The sequence below is a fragment of the Furipterus horrens genome, unplaced genomic scaffold, assembly GCF_987537825.1.
Source record: "Furipterus horrens unplaced genomic scaffold, mFurHor1.1.pri manual_scaffold_9, whole genome shotgun sequence".
Lineage (NCBI taxonomy): Eukaryota > Metazoa > Chordata > Mammalia > Chiroptera > Furipteridae > Furipterus > Furipterus horrens.
The window spans coordinates 23,370,314-23,391,953 of record NW_028327179.1 but is presented as its reverse complement, the minus strand read 5'-3'; the positions used below and the strand labels follow the sequence as shown (position 1 = coordinate 23,391,953).

The 21,640-nt window shown below is 39.3% G+C and overlaps 1 pseudogene; it reads right to left on the bottom strand.

Moving 5' to 3' along the window:
* Positions 1-14,786: 14,786 nt before the first annotated feature.
* LOC150001416 (uncharacterized) lies at positions 14,787-17,145 on the bottom strand (annotated as a pseudogene).
* Between the last annotated feature and the right edge of the window lie 4,495 nt (positions 17,146-21,640).

The window sequence follows — 21,640 nt, the reverse complement described above, 5'->3', positions numbered from 1 at the left end:
ATTTTTTTCTCTAAGAATATTATGCTGTTTATTTTACATTAGGTTTTTGATTCATTTTTAATTAATTTTTATATGATATGAGGTAGGGTCCAATTTCATTCCTTTGCATGTGGCTGTTCACTTGTCTCGGCACTATTTGTTGAAAAGGCCCTTCTTTCTTTTATCGACTGATCTTGGCATTCTTGTTAAATATCAGTTGATCATAAACACATGGGTTTATTTCTGAACTCTCAATTCTATTCCATTGATCTATATATCTACCTTATAGTAGTACCACAGTCTTTACGTCTGTTGCTTTGCAGTAAGTTTTGAACTCAGAGAGTGTGAGTCTTCCAACTCCGTTTTGCTTTTTCAAGATTGTTTTGGCTATTTTGGATCCTTTATAATTTCATATGAATATTAGAATCAGTTTGTTGATTTTTTTTACAAAGAAACCGTCTGTGATTCTTACAGGAATTGAGTTGAATTTGGAGAGTATTGTCATCTTAAAATTCTAAGTTTTCCAAATCTGTCCTCTTTCCAAGCATTATTTTTATTGAATTTTAAAATAGAATTTTCCTTTTCCTCCAAATGTTATAGGAAAAGAACTAAATTGGAAGTATTAACAACATTGAATCAGTGATCTGGACAATTCAAAAATAACGTAAAGGGAAAGAGCAACAAGGCAAGCGAATGAATAGAGTTTTAGAAAGGAAAACAGGCTTCTATGCCTCTGTTCTCACCCATAAGAGATTTCTCCCTCTATACATTTTAAAAATCTGCATGTTAATGAGGAACAGAGGTTACTCCAACATTTCATTTATCAAAATTAGAAATATAAGAATGGAGTTCCCCAGAGTTTAGGCCCTAACTCTTCATTGATTGGGATAAAATATGAATTACAAGATCCCTTTTCAAAAGAGTATAGTAGAGGAAATTTTGCTAAAAAAAAAACTTTCAGGAAAAAGATTCCAGAGGAATAAAGAAGAGATAAGAAAGCAACTTGAAAGAGATGAAAAGAAACAAAAGGGTACTATGTTTTATCCTTTCATAATCTGTAGATTTTAGACCATAAGCTAGAGAGAGAAATAATTCTTAAAAGCTAGCTTGACATTAAAGTAAGGCAAAATAAAGAATAGAAACTAACCTACATAAAATTATTTCAGGTATAGTAGGAGCTCTCCTGAAAACAGTTCACTTATAATGTCTGCAATATTTTTTAATAGGAAAAACAAGCACTATTCATTTCATAATTACTTAGAGGCAAATATAATGCTCATACCCCTTGGGAAGCATGAATATTGAATAAAATTCATACAAGTTTTAATAAAGTAATATCTTTTGATAATTGCAGAGAGATGAAAGATAAGCTCTGCAGTGGAAGGGGGTTCCTGGGCTGAAAGATGAACAGAGGGATCACAGCAGAGTATGAGGTCAGAGGAGTAAACTGGTGAAACACAAACCTCTAGGGCATATCCTACAGAAAACCCTCAGGTTCCTCAACATACCAAGCGCCATCAAGAAAGAAGTGAACAGCTTCTTTCTGTTTTAATCTCTTATACTTGATTGCAATGTTTGAAAATAACAGAAGAAATGTAAATGGGGATAGTGTATGAAGGGTCTCCCTATATACCTTCTCATCTCTTCTCTTACTCACAGAACACACACCGTGTGGCCTCTTGTCATGGAACACATGCAACTACCTTAAGAAAAGGCTGTAAAGTAAACAGGACCTAGGGAAGGAACAAGGGTTTTAAGTTCCTTATTGCCAATAATTTTATATCCGGATCCTTACTAAAGTCCAGCAACAGATGATACATTTTATCACTGGCTTTCAGGAGGAATACTGCTGAGAAAGGAGCTTAACATATGCTCTTTGCCTCGTAATATGTGAGGGACTCGCTTGCTGAAATACAGGAAGTATGCTTTAAAGCAATGTTTCCCAGCCTTTATTGTTTTTACCTTTATATAAGTTTTTCCCTTACTACGTCCCATTAGACTTAAACATCACGCATATGCTATGTATTTGTTGATGTACTGTATGCTTATCTGTGATTTAAATACAAAAAGAGAGATTTTCTCTCCCCCAAGAACCAATCAGTTTTTGCCCCACTGAGGGAGATATTTCTTCCACTGAAAATGCTTGTTTCAGAGATTTATCATTGGCTGTTATTGCACAATGCGGCTTACATTCCCTTTATCCTAATTTGTGCAACTAGAATAGACTGTTAAAATTTGTTTTTATCCTTAAGAAAAAGGCTTAGCACCATATTTTTGAAACTACTGTGGAGAAATCGTTCAGATTAAGCGATTAAACACAAGGAGTCAACTGGAGTTTTTCTGGCATGAAGTCAACCGCCAGTATGCTTTCACATCCTTCCCACTACTGCAATCTGAAAGAAAATGTGTGATGCCTTAGAAATAACTTACATAGAATTACTAAGTCATTTGTGTTGCAAATATTTCATACTCTTCATATATCTTGTTTAGAATAAAGAGTTGAAATTTCATAGAATCATAGTAAACCAAAAAGGCTACCTCAAGGATAGAATCACATCACATTTGTATTTTAATCAAATTTACTTAATTGTTCTTCATTGTTATATTTACTTTCCTACATATTTTGAAAATAATTTTAAGACTATATTTTATACAACTTCTCATGTTGTATTTGAATGCACACACACAAAACACAGACACACAGAAATGTTTCCTTCTCTCTCAGTAAATCATTTTATTCTTCTTACAACCAATCAGAACAGCAAGAAGAAAAGAATCCAAAAGAATGAGGATAGTGTAAGAAGCCTCAGCATACTAACATTCACATCATGGGGGTGCCAAAAGGAGAAGAGAGAGAGAAAGAAATTGGAAACGCATTTGAAAAAGTAATGCAGAAATTTTCCCTAACTTGGTGAAGGAAATAAACATAGAAGTCCAGGAAGTGCAGAGTCCCAAATAAGATGAACCCAAAGGGGTCCATGCCAAGACATATCATAATCAAAATGCAAGGTTTAAATACAAAGAGAGAATCTCCCAAGCAGTAAGAGAAGAGAGTTACTTACAAAGGTGCTCCCATAAGGCAGTCAGCTGATTTCCCAGAAGGAACTTTACAGGCTAGAAGAGACTGGCAAGAAGTATTCAAAGTGATGAAAAGCAAGGACATACAACCAAGATTACTCTATCCAGGAAAGCCATAATTTAGAATCAAAGAACAGATAAGTAGCTTCCCAGACAAGAGAAAGCTAAAGTAATTTATCACCCTCACACCAGTATTACATGAAATGTTAAAGGTTCTTCATGAGAAGAAGGAGAAAGAGAAGGAGAAGGGGAAGAGGAAGAAGAAGGAAAAATATGAACAATAAAATGGCAATAAAGACATATTCATTAACAATTGAATCTGAAAAACAAAATAAACAAATAGAACAGGAACAGAATTATAGATACAAAATATATGCAAGACCCGTAGACACGGACAAAAAGTGTGGGGATTGCCTGAGGGAATGGAGGAGGGCGCTGAGTAGAAGGGGAAAAAAGGGAAAACATTGAGACAACCGTAATAGCATAAACAATAAAATGTAATTTAAAAAAAAAGAAAAGAAATAATAGCCCTTGCTTTCAGTACAATATATAAACTATGCCCTTTACCGTGTATAATAACAAGTTGTTACCCACAGCTTTTCTTTGAAAGGGAAGAAGTAGGAAGCCAGCAATTTCTGTTCAACACTGCTCGCCCTATTCATTTAGAATGTGTCTCTCACTGGCTTCAGGGTCAAAGTACACAGCTTTATGCCTTCATGGTGTATTTCTTCATGTTTTTTGAAAATACTAGAAATAAACTGGATAGGAACCATCAATACGAATAAAACTGTACAAAATCCATATCTAAAACTTGAAAGAGAAAAAACCTTGAATACACACCAATGAAATTATCAATTTTTTAAATTGCCATCTACGATAGAATCAAAGCAGGCACTCAGGTATAACATAAGAGCTTGGGATTTTGTCAAGCATGGCTGGAACTCCAGCCCTTCTACTCACTAGCTATGTGACCTTGGAGAAGTTTACTTAACTTTTCTAGCCTTGATGCAAATTATATACCACTGAGTTACTAATAACACTGGCCTCAAATGGTGGCTTTGAGGACTGCAGAGCATAAGTGGCCAGAAAAGTGTCCAGCATATTTCAAGCATCCATAAAGGATTAATCTTGTTAATCTATTTCTCCTGGTCGTCTTTGTTTTTCCCCAACAGCACCTAACACAGAGCTTGTACGTTAGTACAACAGTAAATAGGAAATACATGTGTTAATGAATTAATGAATGTAATTATGATAAAACTATATGCAACTCCTTAGAATATGTATAGCTAAATGAAATATTTTCTTCTTTCTTTAATGTTCATTATTGACTACTCTATATGGTGCTGAAAATCTCAAAGTTTGATGGTGATTATCAAAAATGAAAATGATCTAGAGCTCAGATGGCAATTCATGTTTTCAACTAAAATTAAAGTATTGGAATGAGAGTGGAGAAAATTCACAAATAATATAGGTTTCTGTTATGACATTCTACAATTTTAATTTTTGTAAGTGTCATAATCCAGGAAACTGATAAATCAATTGGTTAGTTTTATGTCTTCCTGAAAATAAACAACAGGATCTAAAATGATAATTCAAACAATAATGGACAGATGCATTACTAGGGACCTTTGTGTGGACCCTAAAAGGACCTAAAAGGTAGATCTTAAATTACGTGTCTCTGGTATGGGGGCCTGAGATTCCGCGGATATGGATTCAGTGATGACGATGCTGTCTGCAAACTACAGTTTGAAAAATAAAAACTTACAATCTTGGGATATTCCACATTACTAAGTTGAGAGATAAATAAAATCGTTTTGAGCCACTGAAAAGATATGTTATAATAAGTAATGCAATGTTATCGTCCATTTGCTCTTCAGGGTAAATTTTTAGCTCTTTCTATCTCTATCATTAACTGTAAAAAAGGGATGCTAAACAAATGGAGATTATAACAGATAAGTAGAGACAAGTGACAACTAACTGTGACTTGCAGATTTAGTTTAGCTTTCAACAACAAGTCTGGTAAAAACCAAAAAGGTGTATTTGAAAAAGATTACTCAAATGTCAGTTTTTGACAAAAACTACAAAAAAGCGGGAAAAATAGGAAAGGGTTGAATATTTAAAAGCATAATATTATAGGCAAATGAAAAAGTGGGAAATTACTTGCAATGTATATAATGAACAATAGGTTAGTTTTCTTAATATATAAAGAGGTCTTAGACACAACAAGTTTTTAGATATAAAGAAGTCCGATTTAAAAAATGGGAAAAGGATTTAAACTTGCCATCAAGAGAAGAATAAATGTATATACATTTTCAAAATATAACCATGCTAGTAATCAAGGGATTACAAATGTAAAATATACCATTTATCAACTGTTAAACTGCGAGACTAAAAATGGTTATTTCCAATGTTATCAAAGATACAGTGAAATAGATACTCTTAACAAAATGTGCTTTGATAATGTTTTAAAACCATTCAGTAATCTGTATCAAGGTCTTTAAAATACTTGTACACTAGGTGTCCACTCAGGAGCATAAAATATTTTCCATTCAAAAGTAGAAAGTTTCTCTTCTTATTTCTTCCTAGACACAAAGAGACTAATTCCTAGCCTTGATATTTTATATAATCTTCTACACTCATCCCTTCTTTGATTTTACTGAAAGCAAAATAGCATTCCCAAAGACTATTGCCTTGAAGAGTCAAGGGATCAGATGATTTGTATGCCTTACTTCATATCCTCTCAGTTCAACATTTTGCTCTGGCCATTGCTCCAGCCACCAGTTGCTTGCGGATGTAACCTGACAACACTGCTTCCTAGCTCTCTGAATGTCTTCTTTTCTGACCTGGAGCTTTTCTGCCACCACCATGTGAAAGGCATCCACTCAGTCTTTCTGAGGCCTGTGCAAGTTTGGATACATGAGAAAATTAACTTCCCATAGGATAACCCTAGGTGAAGGGGTAACAAAAGTACAAATTTTCCACCAAAGCTTCTGAACTACCCACTTCCAGTGTGGAATTCCCAATCTGCCAGCAACAGAAACCCATGCCAATCCCTGCACATAGTCATGCCCTTAGTGGAGTCCAGCCACACTCTCTATGGCAGATTGCTTACATCGGTCATCTTTACCCTGGATGAGGCAGCAATTTTCTCTTGACAGAATTGAAATTAGTTCTATAATCATGTTGCATCTGGGGGGTGGGGGGTGGAATGGGTACTAAAAAGAAATTATTACTTTTTACTACAAATCCTTCATATTTTCTGGATTTTTATACCATATACATGTATAAATTATTTTTAAATGGTCACATAAAACTCAATTATTTTCATCATTACTCTGACTTCAGCTATCTATTTACTTCATTTTAAAATACTTCTTAGAATTTTATCATAAATAAACAATCTATTCAATCATTTCTCTATTGTTGCACATTTTTTCCTAATCATTGATATTATAGATTTCATATACTTGTACATATTTCTCTTCCATACACATGTTCTAGCCAAGCTGGTCTTCTCACTAACACACTCTGCATATTCTTATCTATAATCTTTTCTTTTCCATTAACCTGACTTGCCTTTCCCTATCTCTTCTCAACAGCATTTAGTCTAATCCATCTTATAGCCTATTTCCCTTTCAAACCCTGACCCTAAATTTTCTCATTCTTTTATTTCCTATATATTTATTACTTCTCTGTACCTATTTCGCTTCATTGATGAAATAGAAACACCGTCATCAAGCCCAGAGACTATTTGTGAACATTAAGTCAAGTTAATATGAGGAAACATGTGTAAGTGATTAAACATTACACAAATATAAATTATACATACCATCCACATTATTATGTAATATATGGTTACATTTAATTATGATTATCTCTTTGTTATTTGTTGCATTAGTCTCACCGTTATATTTATCATATTGTGCATCTTCTGCCTTTTTACTAGATTATCAATGTTCTTAAGAAGAATGTACTGTCATCGATGTCTCTTCCACTAGTACATACAGCTGGCACTTAGCACATGAGAGATCATCAAAAGATGTTGTTGATAGGGCAATAAATGCCATTACATGATTGATTCTAATATTTGGATTTGGAGTTATAAACCTTACTATAAAGAATTTTAAAATTGAGAGATCAGAGTATAAATGAGAGTCCATAACTTGTAGATGAGCTGCATTAAGAGAAATGCACAACCAAAGGGGACATCCCCCTTGCCTGAGTATGCCCCAGTCCACCAAACTCGTATAAATACACATCTTGAAGGAGGCTGTTGAATCAAATACAAAATGCAGTTCAGAGCACAACTTCTCTTTAAATAACCTATAAAGCTCTTAGACACAGTTAATCACATTCTCTGCGACTTATTTCTGTGGCATCTACTTCATTCACAAACTTTGCTTCACCTATTCTTTTGCATATAATTGTTCATTTACATAGTCTTTTCCATGGTTATATGCTGACTCTTTGAGGGCATGATTTTTCATCCTCATATTCCCAGTTCCTGATACAATATCTGTATATTTTATATAATATCATACTAATAGTTGTGGTAAAGTTAGTAATAACAGTACATAAAGATAATATACTACTAAGTATAGAGTTGAAAAAAAAGAATTGCATAGTATCTGCTAAATATACATCAACCAATATCTGTCTGAGGTACCCTTAGTTACTACCTAATTACTACCTACCGGCTAGTATTCAACCATGATGTATTCATGTATTCAATTGATAGACTGTATTCCTGATGATGCTTTTATTTTTCTGTCTAATGGTGTATTAACATAGCTAATGTTGGCTGTTGAGATTAGAATCAATTAGCACATTAGAACATTGTTTATTGAGCATGGCAAATGTTTGCCTTAACTTCTTTGCTTACTTATCTTAAAAAAATTTTTTTTAAATGATATTCTAAGGAAGCCTAATAAGAAAAGAAAATTAAATAATTTTGGTCAGAGCAGGAGCATCCTCTGCCCCAATCTCTTGATGTTCAGCTAACTAGTGGGCTTTTATATATACAAACCTTCTTAGATAAAATCGTGGTATGTTCGTATGTAGAATTTATTAAAATGCACTTTTTAATAAAATATATACTTATATGTATAATTTATATCTTTACATATAAATATATATCTGAATTAAGATATTGATGTTAGTAAAAAATACTAGCTAAGAAAATACCATAATTAGGAGGTATAGACTATACTAATAAGCACATTAATTTTGGCTAACATAAGAAGTTTGGCTCTAAGTTCTAAGTTCATAATCAATTAAACACTGTATTGTGTGCATTAAGGCAGGATATTGGCAAACTAGTCCTTAAAAGTAGTTTGATGTGGTGCTTTTCCTCTGCTAACTTTCCTTTTAGGCTCTGCTCTAAAATACTTCAGTGAATTGCATTCCTGGGCTCACCCACTCTCTGGCTTATGATTGTATCTGGCCCCCCCAAAAAAGGCACTGGCAAGAGATGGAAGAAAGGAAGGAGACAGAATCCAGAGAATATATTCACTTGTCCTGGGATACTGTTTGGTTATGCCTGCACTTTTTTTTTTTTTTTATGGTCCAGTATCTGTCAGAAACTTTATTTCTTTGGCTATTTCCCCAATCAAGTTCTAACACCACCATGCCACTCCTAGTTTCGAGATAATAATACACTGAACGTACACACCAAAATTTCTGGCTCGTATTCAAAATATATTGTAGTTTATCAGTTTAAAACAAATATTGTATCAAGTTTAGAAAAATAAATATTAATACATAGTTATATTGAAAGAAAGAGATGGGATTAAATTGTTCTTATATCAGAAAAGCAATGAACAAAGGCTGTCACTACTGCTAGAGCTAAACTGATGACGTCACCAAAAAGGTGTTACACTGAAGGCCATGGTGTCAGCAGTTGTCATAACTGAGGACATAGGATCAACATATGACTAAGAATCATCATCATCTGAGAAACACCAGAAGAGGAAGCAACACATTCATGAGTCAAAGAATTTATACCCATAACATAGAGATAATATGGAAACAAAAAGGAGTTGAAATAAGTATAGTTACTACCTACAAAGAAATAAATAAAAGTAATACACCCATGACACAAAAAAGTAAATAGTTATAAAACAAAATTTTATAGTTGTGGAAAAAGAAATTAGTGATCATAGGAAAACCAATTCATTGAAATCAATTAAAAAAACCTAATCATAGTCTGGTTGAATAACAAAATGAACCTAGCTAAAAAACAAAATAGTTCTCACATATAAAATGTATGCATTCCTCTTGGGGACAATTGCTTAATATTTGCAAATTCAATTCTTGCAGACACTTTATAGGATATAACTATGAAGAACAATGAGTCGGCTCTCTAAAGTACCAAAGAGAAGTGAAGGAGCACAAAGTAAAAATCCAAAAGTTTAAGTTTTTATTTAAATGGAATTTCATAATAAAGTAATAGAAAAAAATTAAGCCAATATTTGAAGTAATAATAGCATGATTTTGCATACTGTAAAAGTTAATGCAAACAAAATTAAAACAAATACACAATAAAAGAACAAATAAAACTTCACAGTTGAACATGTTGTGGGTAGCTTCCACGTGTTAAGGATAAAGAGACAGTTCGAAAGCTATCAGAGAATAAAACAACACAATAAAGTGAAAAAAATCAGTTTTCATCACTATTTTATCAGGTTCAGTAGATGCATCACATCCATAAATTTTGTCCATTTTCAAAATACTAAGGGGGAGTTCTGCATTAAAATTGCATGCTAACTTGCTTCAAACCAACCTTGCCACCAAGGAAGACTAAGACATGGACAAAATTTAAAGTGGGAAAAAAATACATGTGTTTGAAAATGTGCAGTAAGGCATTAATCATCAGGCTTAGAGTGTGCAAAGCTTTCACATTCAAATGAAAGGGCTGTTCCTTAAAAATCCATCTTTTCAAAACATCTTGCATACATGAGGTCTTGGGGCATGCCACATCAGTGTGGTTTATGGTGGAGAACCAGGGCCAAATTGTATTAGTTTGACCTCTGGAGTTGCTGGAAACTAAGTAAGTATAAATTCAGCCCCATGGGCAATCAGCTATGCCTACTTGACTGACCCCCAATAAAAGCCTCAAAACCAAGCACAGGTGAGATCACTCTTTGGCAATACTTCATACATTTTGCCATAGGTTGGTGAGAAAGTAAGTCCAATCAATGACTCCAGGGGAAAGAACAACTGGAAGCTAGTGCCTATTTCTCCTTGACTCTGCCCTTTGCGCCTTTTGCCTTTGCTTCAGCTACTCTGTATCCTTTCAGTGTAATAAACCATAACCATGAGTATAGCAGGTTTTTTCAGTTCTCTGAGTCCTTCTAGCAAATCATCAAACCTGAAGGTGGTCTTGGGAACCCTCAACACAGAAGATATCAGAGAGCTTGAAGGTAGTAAAGACAAACCATAGAAAATTCTGAAGGAGATCATGCATAAGTGGGAATTCGATGTATTCTGGAAGTTATATAACAAATCAGTGATTGGAACGATTAACTATTTAATATGTCTGTCTCTCCACATGGCCAAATATATATAATATAAATAGAATATATGTGTAAGCATTTTTGCTATTCATTACCTCAAACACAAATTTCAGTTGGAGAAGAGACCTAAGTAAAACAGAAATATCATTTTTTAATAAAGAAAACTGTCTCTAGAATATTAAGGTAAGGAGGTCTTTTTAATAGACTCATTTTGAAAGGTAAATTTGGTAAAAGAAAACATTACCAAATGGTGTGACTATTTCAAAAAGACTAATACTCATTTGAAAAAAGAGAGCATAAACGAAGTTAACAAGAAGGAGAGAAATTGGGAGAAAAACATATATAAATACAAATAAAATATTATATATCGATAACACAAAACAAGGGAGTATACAACATAAAGAACATTAACAAGGCAACAAGAAAAGTACAGACAACTATACAAAAACTGGAGAAAAACAGAGATAATTCTTCAAAAAATGAAACTCAGTCGACTTGAAAATTTATTTTTAAATTATCCAATTGCACTAAATAAGCAAGTGAAATTTGGAAGAACAGTAAGATACCATTCTTTTCTTTTGTCAAATTAGGAAAACAATTGAAATTAATTTCAATGTTGGTTACGTTTCTGGAAACAAACTCTCATAGAGTGATATTATCTACATCGGGGCAGCCAGTTTTCAGGGCAATCTGAGAATGTCTATTAAAGTATGAATGGTGCAGACTCTGTAACTTAGTATTTCCGTTTCTAAACACTTCTAGGTTGTTCTCCCTTCATATAACTTGCTCATTCCTCATTCTCCATTGTTGTTTTCTCACTTTTCTGGCCCTGTCAGTTCAGAGTATCCCCAAGCTCAGACTTTGAGCTTCTCCAACTACATTCATTTTCTTAGTTATGTAAAATGTGTGGCTTTAAATGGCATCTGTAGGCAGATGACTTCAAGATAAACCAGCTCACTCTCCTAAACTACAACCTCACACATCCAGTGGCCTGCTCATCAACTACTGTTTTATTAGACAAAAGCCTTCTGTGCCTCTTCAAATTCCTTTGACCACCTTTTTCTTTAGAGATGCTTTCTAACTTAGGGGCCACACTGCTGCTGTCTTTGCCAGCGCCCTTGCCAAGTTTTCTGAGCTCACTGGAAGGCTTCTCCACCCTCGTGTGCCACAAACCAAGCCCCATCTACTTCTGAACTGCAATGAAAAGAATGAGGTGTGGAATCTCTTTTGCTCATTGACCAACAAGGAACTACCTAATAGCATCCAGAAAAGCATTGCGATTGTATTCCCTTGACTAATGGAAAACGAGAGATGGGAGGAAACCGGCCAGGTAAATTTTGTCTTTCTTCTGAACGATTCTGAAGTGCAGTTTTTCTTTGAAAACCTTTCTTAGAAGTCTAAACTTCTGAATAAACACATGTGTTTACTACCTGCTGCATCTCTTCCTGGCTCTGAATGATGCAGCCCTTTTAGTAAGCTATTACTTAGTTTGATTTTCATCTGGCTTTACCTCACTTGCTTTCTCCTTCTTATCCTCACGGCCTTGGTCTTGCACTTCCCAAGTCAGCAATTTAATCCTCATCTCGGATTCTGGTTTCCAAATGAGCAGATGCTCCAAACCTGCTCCTCTTTCAGCCTTCTTTATTCCAGTAAATGACAACTTTCAGTTATTTAGCCCCAAGTTCTTAAAGTCATCATTAACTCGTCCCTTTTTTTATGCCTCAACTAATCAATTAGCAAATCCTTTTGGTACTACTTTAAGAATATATCCAGACTCGCACATACTTCACACCTGCACTTCTATTTTCCTGGTCCAGGATACCATTAACTATTGCCTGAATTACTTCAAAACCCTCCTAAGTAAATGAGTGGATAAAAAAAAAAACCCCAAAAACTGTGGTACATTTATACAATGAAATACTGTGTAGCAGAAAGAAAGAGGGAACTCCTACCTTTTGCGACAACATGGATGGAACTGGAGAGTATTATACTTAGTGAAATAAGCCAAACAGTGAAAGACAAATACCATATGATATCACCTATTACAGTAAACTAATGAACAATGCAAGCAAATGAGCAAGATAGAACCAGAGGCATTTAAACAAGGAACAGACTGACAGCGACCAGGAGGGAGCGGGGAGGGAGAAAAGGGGGAATGTAGGGGAAGGGTCTAGTCAAGGAACTAATATGAATGACCCATGGACATGGACAACAGAATGGGGATTGAATGTGGGAAGCGAGGTAGGCAGGGTAGAGGGGAGCAATGGGGGAAATAATGGGACAACTATAATAGAAAAACAATAAAAATGAGTCAGTATGTAAAAAAAAAAAAAAAAAAAAAAAAAAGAACCCTCCTAAGCTCTTCTGCTTTTGCCTTCCTACGATCTATTCCATAAGTGGTAGCTAGTATAATACTCTAAGTACTTGCTGCTTAAAACATTCAGTACCTTTCCATTTCATTCAGAGTAAATGGCAAAATCTTTATAATGGCCTATGTGGTCACATACACACTGTGTCCTTCACCCTTCCCTCCACCTCTTCTTCTACTACTTTCTCCTTCCATTTCTCCATTTCAATCACCTTGCCCTTCTTGATGTTCTTGAAACACATGGGAAATTCTATTGCTTTAAGGTCTTTGTATTCCCTTCCTATAACCATTTACTCCAAAATAGCTTCTTGGCTAATTCCTTATTGCCGACAATATTTTTTTCAAATATAATATTCTCAAAGAGTCCTACCTTGACCACTCTATTTAATACAGAAACTCAAACTCTCACTTTAGTGCTTTTATCCTGTTTACATTATACTGATTTTCTTTGTTTCATAACTTATATTCTCTTCTATTTTTAATTGTTTATTATTTATTGTCAAACTTGTTATAATGCAAACAACAGTAAAGTAGAGATTTCTGTCTGTTTCATTCACTGACATATTCTAAGCATTCAGAACAATGTCTTGCAACCCTGACAGGTGTGGCTCAGTGAGTCGGACATAATCCTGCCAAGCAAAAGGTCTCAGGATTGATTCCCAGTCAAGACACATACATGCCTGGGTTGCAGGTTTGGCCTCAACTGGGGATTCATTTTTCAGGGTATATGAGGCAATGAATCAATGTTTCTCTTCCTCTCTCTCTCCCAGCCCCTCTCTCTAAAAATAAATAAATAAAGTTAAAAAAAAAGAAGAGCAATGCCTTGCACTTGGGAAATACTCAATAAAGCATATTTTGATGAGTAATTGCTTACTAAAATATTTTAATAATAGTAAAATTTGAAGGCCATTAGCATTCATAAATAGATTAGATTAATAAAATGCAGTATATTCACATGGAATATTAAAAAGCCAGTAATATGAATGAACCATACTTATACATCTCAATATCAAGAGATCTTCTAAAACAAAACATTGAGTGAAAAAAATCAAGCTGAAAAATAAGGTGCAGTGTTAGATTTCCTTTATATAAGACATACATGCTAGGCAAACCACTATGATGAATGTTTTATGAGTGTGAATGTGCCCATAATCTGCTACATATAAAACTCCTGAAGTTAATGATCAAATGGGACTTCAGCTTTACCTGTAAAGTTTTTGGCTTTGTTTTTAAAGAATACACTTATGTGTTACTGACCACAGGATGTAGTTGCAAATTAAAACATATCTTGAAGACAAAAAGACACCTCTGGCTTGTGTATGAGAAATAAATTTAAGTGAGAGTGAGATGGGACAAAAGTTAATGTGACTTCATGACTTTCTCTTTTCTGCAGCCTGGAAAATGACCTGAGGGTATTAAATTCAAAGGGGGAGGAGACAGATACCACTGCCCTCAAAGTGAAAGGCACCTGAGTCAGAGCAGATATGTGGTCAGTCACACATTAGTGGATCCTTCTCCAACTTTTCCTGCCCATACTGATCACTTCCCCTTCGAGATTCCTGAACATACTGTAGATCTCTTTTTTTTTTTTTCCAAACGAGTGGCTTTATTTATTACAACAGAGAACACCAACAGGTTTAGTGCAATGCAAAGTCACCGTCAATAAATACTGTTGCTCAGACAGTTTCAAGTTTGTACAGAAACCGGGGGCCAGACTAGACCTTGGTGCGGGGGGCGCTGGGCCCTGTGGGCAGTCACGAATCTGAGGGCTTCATCGATCATTTTGTTGGGGTTATCACTGCTTTTTACACAAACGCCATGTAAACAGGTTGCAGTTTTAGCTCGGGGACGTGTACCAGTTGTGTGTGGCCCCTGGCCGGCCCGGTGTTACCGCGCGGCGCCCATTTCCGAGGTTCGCGGTCACTGCCAGATGGGCCGCTGGGAACCCACGAGGAGACCACCTTCTCAGCAGCTGGTGGAGGACGCGCGGGGACAGGTGACCAGGTGCTGCCACTGAGGACGCAGGGGGAGGGGGCAGGCCAGCAAGGCTGTGGACGTGGCGTGGCCTTAGCAACGGGCGCTGCAGAGCCCAGCACTTCAGCCAGCGTCACTTGCTGCCTGGGTTGTGTCTTAGGAGCTTCTGGGACCCGACTTCTCCCCGCCCCCGCCCATCACTGCTCCTTGGCAGGCCGCGGTGTCACAGATGCCGGGGGTCCCCTGCGCGCCAACAGCTCCGGGAAGGCCCGCGTCTCCGGGCGGCCCGGGCTCGCCGTGGGCCCCGTCTTGGCCATCTTTGCCAACGCCAGGCACGCCTTGCGGTCCTTGCAGGCCCTGGTCTCCGTCAGGCCCGTCCAGACCCACACCGACCGCGCCCTTGTCTCCTCTGTCCCCCGGGTTTCCTCTGGGTCCGGGCTCTCCCAGCTCACCGGTGGGGCCGCGGAAGCCAGGGGGCCCCCGAGCGCCAGGGTGACCGATGGAACCAGGGGGCCCGGGGCGCCCGTGGGGGGCCAGCAGGGCCAGGCCGCCCGATGGCTCCCGGCGCTAACGGCTTCCGCAGGTGAGCAGCCAACTGCGCGATTTGTTCACTGATCATGCCCCCACACAGCTCCCTGATGTGCTGCTCACTGGCTTCTTTTCCCGGGACCCTGGGTTTTCCGGTGATGCCAGGAACGCCCTGCACGCCCTGTAAGCCCACAGGCCCCGGGGGGGGGGGGGGGGCGGGGGCCTGGCACACCCTCCACGCCGCTGGTGCCGTTGGGACCCTGGATGCCTCTCGGGCCCAGTTCCCCTCGACTGCCAGGCTCTCCTTTGGGTCCAACGGGGCCGCGGGGTCCCGGCTCGCCTTTGTCCCCGGGAAGACCATCGGAACCGGCGATGCCCTGGTCTCCCTTGGGACCCGTGGCTCCTTCCGGGCCCCGGTCGCCCCCGCCGCCTCGGAGGCCCTGGGGGCCTGGCAGGCCAGTGTCCCCGATGCTGCCTTTCGGGCCCTGGAAGCCTCGGATACCAGGCGCCCCAGGAGGGCCTTGCGGACCGAGCGCCCCCGCTGAGCCTCTGTGGCCCGCCTCGCCGCGCTCGCCCGGCACGCCCATGTCCCCTGGGACCCCGGGCTCTCCCAAGGGGCCGGCCTCACCCAGCTCTCCAGCTTTGCCCAGCTCTCCTTTCTCACCCTTGGACCCTGCTCGTCCAGGCAGGCCCGGCAGCCCGTTGGGACCCTTCTCTCCTGGGGCGCCAGTGCGACCCGCCTCTCCCTTCTCACCATCCAGTCCTAGCAAAGCCGTCCCGGCCGTCCTTGCCCGGCATGCCCGGCTCTCCAAGTGGCCCGGCCACTCCGGGGGCTCCTTTGGGACCCGGTTTGCCCAGGTCGCCCTTGGGGCCCCGGAACCCGTCTGGGCCCCCCCTCGCCTCTGTCACCCGCTTTCCCGGGGGCTCCTGGGATCCCGAGGGGTCCTCGGAAGCCAATGGGAGGGACCCCGATCCCCGGGAGGCCCAAGCGGCCCTGGCAGTCCTCGCAGCCCCCGCGGGCCCTGCAGCCCCACGGTGCCGGGGAGACCGGGGGGCCCAGGCGGGCCGGGGTCACCCTTCTCGCCGTCCTTGCCGACCTCTCCTTGCTCCCCTTTGTAGCCAGTGGGTCCCTTGAAGCCCGGCATTCCTGGGGGGCCGGGGGGCCCTGGCGGACAGATGGCCGGGCACTGAAGGTCAGCCGCGCCTTCGGGAAGGACTCCTGGGTGACCAGGGGGTCCAGGAGGTCCGGGAGGGCCAGGCAGGCCCGGGAGTCCAGAGGGTCCCGGGGGACCCCGGAGGCCGAGTCCGCCTGGGAGCCCACTGACCCCTGCTTCTCCGGGGGGTCCGGGGAGTCCTTTGCCCCCAAGCCCAGGTGGCCCCGGGGGGCCCAGACTTCCCCGTTCTCCGGGAGTGCCCTTGAGTCCAGGCGGTCCTTCTCTCCCGGTCAGGCCGTCCACGCCGGGCAGCCCTGGCAGCCCGGCCTCTCCTGGCTTCCCTGGCTTCCCCGAAGCCCCTTTCAGTCCCGGGGGCCCAGGCAGACCCGGAGGACCAGCTTCTCCATCGATGCCGTCCTTGCCCGGCTTCCCAGGGGGCCCTGGGGGGCCAGGGGGGGCCTCGAGGCCCCATTTTCTGCGCCTCGGTCACCAGCGCCACGGCCAGGAGCTGCCCGAGCAGGAGCGGGAGCAGGGTCCGGGCTCCGGCCATGGCTGCGCGCGCTCTGAGCGGCGCTGGCGGCGGCGGCCGGGCTGGGGCTCGGGGCTCGGTAGATCTCTTTTTGTGTATCCCCATAATATCCAGCATCTTGTTGAATACACGTTAAAAATTCTGTACAGATAAGATTGGGTGTGTTCAGGGTGGGAAAAAAATAAAATAAAACAAGAAAGAAAGAAAAAGAAAAGAAAAGAAAGAAAGAAATACCCTTGGAAAATACTTTGCATTTACACTTTATTATATTTGTGTTTTTATAACATATTTAAATAGGTGTTACACTCTACATATTTAAAAATGTAGCTCCCCCCACATAATTATCAACTAGATGTGTTAAATTAACACTAGTTATTTATACCCTCCTCTTACCTCGGGTCTTTTCAAGAACATGTCTATTATCTGTTTTACGGTAGGGTTGATGGTTAAAGATACAAATTCATAAATTTCTTCAAACAAGAAAGGGACAGAGACACTGAAAAAGAGATCAGAAGGAAGATTGAGGTGACAGGAAGAGGGAAGAGAATCTGAAGGGTTTCAAAGAAAGAGGAAAAGGGTCAGGGGTTAGAGGGAACAAATTTTAAAGATTTGTTGTGTTATCTATTATGTAACTCTTCTCTTAGCTGCCCCACAAAACCAGAAGTAAAACTCGGTTTTTGGTCAGAAAAAAACTCTGTACAGTAAATGCTTGTTAAAAAGAGAGACAGTGAGGATGGAAGATGGAATGTGTGGAAGAAAAAGAAGAGAAGAAAAAGAAATCAGTTTAAGCTAACACATCCCCTACTCTAGTCTCTGTACAGTTGTGAATACCTAGTGCTTTTTTTCCCCTCTAAGTAATAAAATCCCATCATTTATGTTGGCAAAGGAGCTCAAACAAATATTAAAATTTAGATGTATCAAACTAAAGGCAATTAGATTCTTGACAGGCATGGGAATGTTATTTGTACATCTTAAGTATCCTTCAAGCTTCTCTTCCTCCCATTTGGAATTTATTTTATATAGAACTGACAGGTTACTCTTCCTAATTATTGCTATCTTTGGGCCACTGCCACCTTTCTGCACAAGGACTTTATAGCATTAATTCTCTACTTCTACTTCTGAATTTATGGTCTACTCTTTAGTCTAACAATATCTTAACAATAATCTAAACTTACTCCCAAATAATATTTTTTCTACAGCTCCCTTAATAAATATCCACTTTGTTCAGAGAGTTTTAACTTTGTCCCTTGTTCTGTTTATGTCTACAGGCTCAGGATAATGCTGCTTTATCTTCCCATAATGCATTATCCCCTCACCCCACCCCCCACTTAAATCTATACTAGTGTAAGGACTTTTCCTTCTTAGTGACTATTGGCCTTTGCAGTGGTGGGATAAATAAAGACAAGGCAGAGATAGGTTTGGTTTCTAGGATTTCAGTAATGTAGTTGTTCTCATGATGACTGTCACCGTCAAGTGCTGTTGTAATGCATTTGGTGCTAGGGCCTAACTATAGCTCAAATACACCCTTATAAGATACATAAAATTAATTTTTCCTCATTGCCATTACAAGTGACACAAGTGAGCCCTCTGTAATTGCCACCAGCATGTCTCATCTATTACAGAGTCAGCATTAGTCATTCAAAGCATTTATATTCATCGACATATTTTATATGTCAGGTGATCTTCAAGGTACAAAGATTTAATGGTAATCAAGATAAACTTGATTCCTGCCCTTTTAGAGCATAAATTTCAGTGGAAAGAAACAAAAAAACCAATACATAAAGAAGATAATTTCAAGGCTATAAGTGCTATCACATAAACAGAATGATATGGCAGTAAATTGTAAAAAAAAGAAACAACTATAGATTGAGTCATCAGGGCAGATTTTCTGATGTTGTGCGATGTGAATTAAACCCTGATAAAGGTGCAGCATTTCAAGAGCGTGGGAAAGAGTATTCCAGGTAGTGGGATCAACAGAAATAAGAATCCTGAGTTTGGAAGGACATTGGTATCTGGATAATCAGAGGGTTCAGTGAGGTTGCAGTGTAGTGAGGAAGGGGGAAAATGGTACAAGTTGATGTAGAAAAGAAGACAGAAACCAATCATTCAGGACCCCGTGGATCAAGGTATGGAATTTTCATTCTATTGAAAGGAAAATAGGAGGCCATTGGAGGATTTTAGTAGGGGCTTAACATCTGATTTCCATGCCAAGACTGATCTTTTTTCTCAATGGAAAAGGAAGAAGGAAGAAGATGGCATATCAATTCCACTGTTGCTCCTACTTCAGAGAGAGGTTCTGGAAAAACATTATGCATTCTGGATAAAGGGGCTTGTAGTATCTGCTAATAATCATTAAAATGATTCTAGGTAGACCTCTGTTCCCCTGACATATTACCACTAAAGGTCTTGCCTGCAGAGTATTCCACATCTGACATCAGTAGATCAAATGACTACCAAACATTCCAAAGTTCTACAAAAAAGTAGGTAAAGCTGAAAGGAAAAAAAATCTAAGATAGAGGAAGTTCCAATTACTACTGGGTGAACCAGCTTACTGAACAAGACAATAAAAAGGCTAAGAAAAGTAAAAAAGGCCAAAAAGCCTGATTAAAAAGATACTAACCAGAGCAACTCTGTATTTAAGTAGAGAAATTAGCATAGCTTCCCCAATTCTGATTTACCCTCTTTCAATAATAGAGATCTCCTTTGTTCTTTAAGATTAAAGTTAAGTTCCACATCTTATATGAATATTTATCTTACGTTTACCAACACTTTCATAGAGTGTAATGTTGTGTTATTCTTAAAGTGTGTTGCACTATTGCTAAAAACTATAGCTATTGCAATAACTGAGGAAGTAAAATTGATCATTTTGACAATTTATTTTTGGAAACTATTTGCTCATATAATGTACTTCTACCAAAAGCTTAGAGCATTCAATAAAAGAAGTGAGTGAGGTTCCATTCAATCTGTTCAAATATTTTCAGAAAGTTACATAATCCTAAGTAGGTTATAAATTGAAAATACTGAATGGCTGTATTTGGCAAGCTCTGAGCACAAGAAAGGAGAAAGTTCTGATAAGAAGAGTATGTCAGAAATATGTACAATAAGTACTAATGCAAATGGGAGGAGGGGTAAATTAAAAAGAGGCAGGGAAAATATCCTCTACCGTCAATCATTATTAAACTCAGCTGAAAGGAATATAGGTCAACCCAATGACCATCCTTGATGGAGCCCATAGCAGATGTCTGACATTGTTTTTGTTGCTGTTGTTGTTAGCACCCAAGTTCCTACTTCCTATTAGCATCTTATCTCCCTGTTGTTAAAATTCCCTTTCTATGTATTGTTTATGAAAGGTAATGCCCAGCTCCATAAATATCAAAGGGGAGGGTGTTTCTCATTCCATATCTGCATAGACAGGAGATAACATATAACATGGAAATGGCCAGTTGACATTGTGGCTCCTGAGACTGAATTTTGATGATGTCATTCACTAGTTAGAGTCGGTATTCTCTGAAGTGGCAGACTGGACCAGCCTCTTATTGCTACATAAACATTGTCATACATTAACTAACCTTCCAGAGCAGACTTGGTTTTTCCCAATTTTTCAAATCAAATTCTCCAGGCTATCATGAATTTTGTAAGGTTCCAGTAAAATTGCTTTTTTGGCTTAGGATAGCCAGAGCTTGATTCTAATGCTTGAGAGGAATAAATGTGGTTAGTACTGACCCAGGCATTGTTTAATCATTTTTTTTCCCCCTCGGTGTCCAAACTCCCTCCAAGCCAACACTGCCTAATTCTACTTCCCCATTTAGCGAAACTATCTTCTATGTTCCCAGTGTGCGTTCCTCCCCCAACCACAGCCCCAAGAACCGCAATGCCTTATGTCTCTGTTTTTCCAACTGAGAACCTACCCCTAAAATACAAAAATTATTAGGAGAAAATTTAAGCCAAAGCTAGAGCAACTATTCTTTTTTTATTTTTAATGAAGGCTTTTTAATTTTTTAAAAGATTTTATTTATTCATTTTTAGATAGAGTAGAAGGGAGGGACAAAGAAAGGGATAGAAACATCAATATGTGAGAGAACCAACTGGTTGCCTCTCACAGGCCCCCAGCTGGAGACCTGGCCCACAACCTAGCCATGTGCCCTGACTGGGAATCAAACCAGTGACCTTTCAGTTCACAGGCCGACACTCAACCCACTGAGCCACTCCAGTCAGGGCTAGAGCAGCTATTCTTAAACTTAGTATCCTTAGAGTCTGAAATGGTATATGTTAAAAGTGTGGTCTCAGAGACCACACTAGGTCAAAATTAAAGCATGAGAGAAGCCTAGAAATTAGCATTTTTTACAAACTAAATAGATTTCTGCTCAACAGGATCAAGGAACCATTGGACTATGAAGGAAAAGAGCCATATATGAATGGGTCTCTGTCTCATAATGTATGTCATATTTCATTCATATTTACCTCACCCATTGATTTCTTCAGCAATATGAGATTTCTTTGGCATTCAATATACAGT